This window comes from Lithobates pipiens, unplaced genomic scaffold (assembly GCF_037356315.1).
Source record: "Lithobates pipiens isolate NorthernLeopardFrog02 unplaced genomic scaffold, aLitPip1_a1.2 Scaffold_16, whole genome shotgun sequence".
Lineage (NCBI taxonomy): Eukaryota > Metazoa > Chordata > Amphibia > Anura > Ranidae > Lithobates > Lithobates pipiens.
The window spans coordinates 236683525-236689524 of NW_027507748.1; the positions used below are offsets into that span (position 1 = coordinate 236683525).

At 39.0% G+C, this 6000-nt stretch overlaps 1 protein-coding gene across 7 annotated transcripts in view; it reads right to left on the reverse strand.

The window, feature by feature from the left end:
* The window catches only part of LOC143982461 (C4b-binding protein alpha chain-like), a 505748-nt gene extending 500508 nt beyond the window's left edge, over positions 1-5240 (reverse strand). For 4 of the 7 annotated variants that reach the window (XM_077481188.1, XM_077481189.1, XM_077481186.1 and 1 more), the window contains exon 1: positions 4934-5239. The gene's annotated coding sequence lies outside the window, so the exon portion shown is untranslated. Of the gene's footprint in view, positions 1-4933 lie in introns of all 7 variants that reach the window. The other 3 variants (XM_077481187.1, XM_077481191.1, XM_077481190.1) reach the window with 1 other exon arrangement.
* Positions 5241-6000: the final 760 nt, after the last annotated feature.

Genomic DNA, 6000 nt, shown 5'->3' on the forward strand with positions numbered 1-6000 from the left:
ATTATCAGCACAGCCCCCCCTGAGGATACCCACACTGGACCACCAGGGACACCACCACGGAAAAGGTAATCCTCCCTAGACCACCAGGGATGCCAATGGTCAGCACAATGGATGCCAATCAGTGCCCATAATGGATGCCAATCAGTGCCCACAATGGGCATCACTGATTGGCATGCATTATTGTTTGGCACTGATTGGCATCCATTAGTACAGTATAACACCAATGCCGCCTATGAGTGCCCACCTGTCCCGCCTATGAGTGCCCACCTGTTATGAGTGCCCACCTGTGCCGCCTATGAGTGCCCACCTGTGCCACCTATGAGTGCCCACCTGTGCCGCCTATCAGTGCCCACCCATGCCCATCTGTGCCGCCTATCCATGCCCATCTGTGCCGCCTATCCATGCCCATCTGTGCCGCCTATCCATGCCCATCTCTGCCGCCCATCCATGCCAATCCGTGCCAGCTATCAGTGCCAATTTGTGCCACCTATCAGTGTCCATCCATGTCGCCCATCCGTGTCGCCCATCCGTGTCGCCCATCCGTGTCGCCCATCCATGCCGCCTATCAGTGCCGCCTATCAGTGTCCATCAATGCCACCTCATCAGTGCCACTTCATTGGTGCCAATCAGTGCCGCCTTATCAGTGCCCATCAGTGTAGCCCCATCAGTGCCCATCAGTGAAGGAGAAAACGTACTTATTTACAAAGTTTTGAAACTGAAACAAAAAAAAACATTTTTTTTTTCAAAATTTTCGGTATTTTTTTATTTGTAGCGCAAAAAATTAAAACTGTAGAGGTGATCAAATACCACCAAAAGAAAGCTCTATTTGTGGGAAAAAAATGATAAAAATTTCATTTGGGTACAGTGTAGCATGACTGCGCAATTGTCATTCAAAGTGCGACAGCGCTGAAAGCTCAAAATTGGTCTGGGCAGGAAGGTGTTTAAGTGCCCTGTATTGCAGTGGTTAAACAAAGGGACCATATTCTCATTGATTGTCTCTTTTCAAGGAAGAATACAGTCAGTTCAGTTAATCTGTCACAATAATTTCATACTGTTATTAAATCTATGATCTAGCACAGGGGTCTCCAAACAATAGCCAGCGGGCAAAATCCTGCCTGCTACAAGATTTTATGTAAGAGGGAACTCTGATGTGGACCTTGATGTAAGATGGTCTCTCATGTAAAGAAAGACCCTGATGGGGAACTCTCATGTAAGAGGGGACTCCTATGGTGATCCTGATACAAGGAGAGACTCTGATGGGATCAAGTTCATTGACCAAAAGAATGGCGTGAGTGATACGTGAGCATGTATAGGAAGGTGGAAGATTGGTGACCATATTACTGCACATCATGTATTATCTACATCTCTGTGTCCTCTCCTTTTTATACAGGAGGCCAATGTATTGTGCATTTTCATTCATGTAAAGCTTTTAACCTGTATATTTTATCAATTTGTACTATAACATATATACTTTTTATGAATTTTTTGCATATTATTGTTATTGGCTGCAGCAAAGTCCCATGGGATATACTCTTGTGCAAGGGCTAGTTTATTTGGAATGTGCTTTGTTTTACTGACATTTTTTTCAGTTGTTCTAATCCATATCATGCTGGCTACTTCTCCATCATTTATTCACTCAATTAAGCCTCATGTACACTGCTGCTGGTAAACGGATGTTTAGGAGCAGTTGGCATTTTTTTTGTCAACTGCTCCTGAACCCTCCTCTATGTTATCTTATCAGTACATGTACACAGGGTTGTTTATAGTCGTTTCTAGGCAGTTATGTTTAGAGGATTTTTTTGGAACCCAAAAAAATGCGTTCAGAAGCTGTGTTTAGAGACATTTCAAACGCCAAACGCACCTAAATGTGGTTGACGCATTTAGCCACGTTTCGTTTACAGGCGTTTTTAAATTTTGGCTATTTAAAAAAAATGTTTTTCCAAACGCTTCTAGATGCAAACGCGGGTAAACGCAACTAAACACGGCATATAAACGTGGCTAAATGACCGTTTTTAGATGCTGGTTTCTAGCTGTCAAGTTAAATCATTCAGGAGAGGTTGAACAATGTCCCGTGTACATGAAGCCTTATACTCTTCCAAAATGATATGATGAAGTCGTGTTTTAGATCCCCAAGTGGAATGCTTTAGAATTATCAATATTTAACCTAGAGTCACGCAATCGACTTTAATACAGCACGGGGCGGCACAGTGGTGTAGTGGTTAGCACTCTCACCTAGCAGTAAAAAGGGTCGCTGGTTTGAATCCCAACCACGACACTACCTGCCTGGAGTTTGTATGTTCTCCCTGTGCCTGCATGGGTTTCGTCCGGGTACTCTAGTTTGTACACACCCAGATTTTAATCTAACTTTACCTGGCTGTACATCAGCACCAAAACTTTGCTTACATGGAAGAGGGTTTTGTATTTACTTCTTCTGTTTTAGCCAGTGCCCACTTCGGCATTGTGTTTTTTAGAGAGCCAAAAAATGTTTAGAAAATGCATTTTTACTAATAACTTGTCTTAAACTTTTTTTGAGGTTTAGTTTAATTTACTTTAGGAAACTGATATTCATTTTGCAGTTTTTCTATACTAATTTCCTATTTTAGTTTTTTGATGTTTTTTTCCCACTTTGAATCGAATAATGAAAGTGTTAATTCAGCTTTATGTTATATATGACCATGTTTATAATTTTCTAGCATTGAAGGTGCAGCAAAAGAACTGTACCACACTATATAATAAAAAACTTTGCAGTGAAGCAAGCCACAAATACTGTTCTCTGCCTATATCATGTGATACTGAAAATTCTATCGGCATTGAGCTCTGAGATCTGGGACAGTTCAACTTTAATCAGTGCTTGGTTCCATCAGGCAAGCCGACTGACAGTGGTTGTGACTTCTCCTGTGATACTGTGCTACAATAAGACAATACTACAAGTGTTTGTTGTATTACCATGCAAAAATTCAGCAAGCCTGTGACTTAAAGCAGTATTAAACCCAAAAGCAAACATTTTAATATAGTTTATCTTACCAATACTTATTAGTTTTATTAGTTTTCTTTTTTTAGGCTTTCTCTCTTCTATTTTCATCAGCAACACTGCTGTTTTTCGAAGTTCAAGCTCTCCAGCAGAATGTATCAGCTTACATGGATCAGACCATCTATTTAGCACTGCCAGGGGTGATTACATTTATTGGCTTTTATTTGTTCATATAATACCTTTATCCCAAAAGGAAAAAATGCTTGCGGTAACTGATTATAAACTGTTAGCTGGCGTTTGGCTTCAATTTGTTATATGTATTCAAATCTAATACATTTACCACTTCCATCCCCTTCCCCACAGACTGGCAATACTGCTGTTTGTTGTGTCCTTGCTTATTCCTCCAATGTGGTTTATCACTAATGCAGGAGGTGTGTTACTGACCAGATAACAAGGTGAAAACAGAGGGAAAAAAAGACAAAGAAAAGAAAACTGATGCAGCCACCACATTTAAGTTCAGCTGCAATACATTCCATTTTTGGTTTTGGGTTTAATACCGCTCTAAACATTAGTAAAAAAAAGTTTCTTCCATAGCAGTATTCAGAGACAGGTATCACATTTCTTTTAATTCTCTCTTTCACAAAGTTCCAAAAGAAATTGCACAAATGTCACATCATTGACACTTCATTTGGCAGGTCAGGGTATGGATTAAGAGAGAATTATAATCAACCATCATAATAATATAGGGGCATATATTTTTAAAGCAGTGAATCTGACACTCAGAAAACATTCCCCACGTGTGAATTTTCCTGGTGCATGTGTTTTAAATGGCAGGAATTGTTTTGCAACCAGAGAAAATTTTGTAAAAACCACATTGTATAAATAGAATCCTAGCTTACATCAGACCTTAGCAGATAATTATGAATGAAAGGTCTGGTTGGTGGAGATTGTATTGCATGCATCTCATACATCCAGAAGTGGTTGCTGAATAAGTAAAGAAATATACTATACAAGCACAAAACATCATAAGGGAAGAATGAACGGCATATGTCCTAAAAAGTAATTTGCAATAAAAAAATTAAAAAAATCACCCAAAATGCAAATCAATATATTTTGGGTGATTGTCCACTCTTTATCAGTCTTAAAAATGAATATATTCAGAAGTTTACAATTTGTTTTAAATTATTTTATTGTTTTACTTGTAAATGTTGAATTTGGAAGCTATTTATGCATTTTAGCCTTATAATTTGTTACTAGAATTGATTTATGTTTTTCTGACCTTTTTTAAATGATATATTAAGTACTTATGTATTCGTATGATTACCATTCATCATTCCGCAGCCTAACAACTTATCTTAGCATCTAAGTATTAACCTTTCTCCGTTTTCACCTTAAAGACTGGCATCTCTCTTTAGTTTTCTCTTAATTAGCAGGTAGACATTATTGTATATATGCATCTGTATAGTGTAATGATGTGCTAATACTTGTAGTGCCGCTCTAAGCAAAAAAGAAAGTCCCGCTGGTACTCAGGAATGGGGTGCTGGCAAACAAAAAAATAAAAGTGTATTGCACACTTGAAAACAATTGCTATCCAGTCTATGGGGTTAACATGTATAAGCTGGCCTAAGCCTTGCACCACTCCACAAGTTATGTCCATCTGTATACCGTATCTGCATAAATTTCAATACTACGTTCCATACCATATGTCCTTATCCCTGGCTTTACAATGGTTCATGACAGCAAACATTTAGCTGTCTAACCACGTTCTTAATTAAATAAAAATTAACAGCTGCAACTTACATTTGATCAACAATTAGTTTTGAATTTAAAGTAATTAATTACATTTGTTGCTCTAGAAAACACTTACGTTCAGTTTTGTGCTATAATTTTATATTAGAAAACATCATTTACAGTCACCTTATGGCAGAGTGCATTTTACAATCAAAAAAAAATAATACTCACTTTGTGGTCATAAGTTTCAGGACCCTCTTTAAAATGTTTCTTCTCTTCTTTACAATATTAACTTCTGCAAAGAGGGGATTATATGGCTCATTTGTTACATGATGTGTAGGAGTAAAAACAAAAACAAAAACCAAAAATCTACAAAACAGAAAGTTTAGCACAAATGTGTTTGAGAAGCTGAGTGCTGGTATGACCAGTTAACAACTTCAGGTGAGGACAAAGGGAATCTGTATTTATACAGTTTGACCAAGCAATGTAAAGAGGGCTTTTCTATGGTAATTCTTTGTAAACAAGTTGATGGTGAAATCTATGTATTTATAAGCCTTATTTAAACATGCAGCACCATATTACTTCCTTCAAAGTTCTTGTGTAATACTGGCTTGCTCAATAAGATACTGGAAGTAAGGGTCAGAAAGACATTGCACAAAAGTTTAGGTTAAAAAAAAATACTAAACACTCAGCAATTGTTACCCGAATGCATTCACAGTATTAGGATAAAAGATGCCCCAGCACTTGTGCTACCCCCTCCCTCAATCCCTTACCTGTGGTCTTTGTCACTGCTGGGGTATGGCTTGCTGGGCACTGTGTGTTCCAATAAAAGCACACATCCCTTTCTGGGAGTACACATGCAGGGCCATCTTTAATATTGATTGGACCCTGGGTGACAATTTTCTTTGGCCCCCCGCATGCAATTTCATTTCACACCTGCTTTGAAACTTAAATAAATAGCAGCTAAACTCAGTTTAGTGTAGAAGATCAGGCAGAAATTGGGATTGCTAAAGGTTACAGCAAAACATTACCAATCACTGATTAGTTGCTAGAGGTTACAGCACATAATTCCTGCTTGCTGATTGGTTGCTAGAGGTTACTCCACATCACCACCACTCACCCATAGGGGCAGTGTGATCAGTGGCGGTGGTGGCAGTGGTGGGGGGTGGAGGTGCATGGAATGGTATTAATGGCAATGCTGGGGGGGTTGATGGAATCAGTGGCAGTGCTGGGGTGATGGGATCAGTGGCAGTGCTAGGGGGATGAGGTGGGATGAGTGAAGGCAGTGCTGGTGGGGA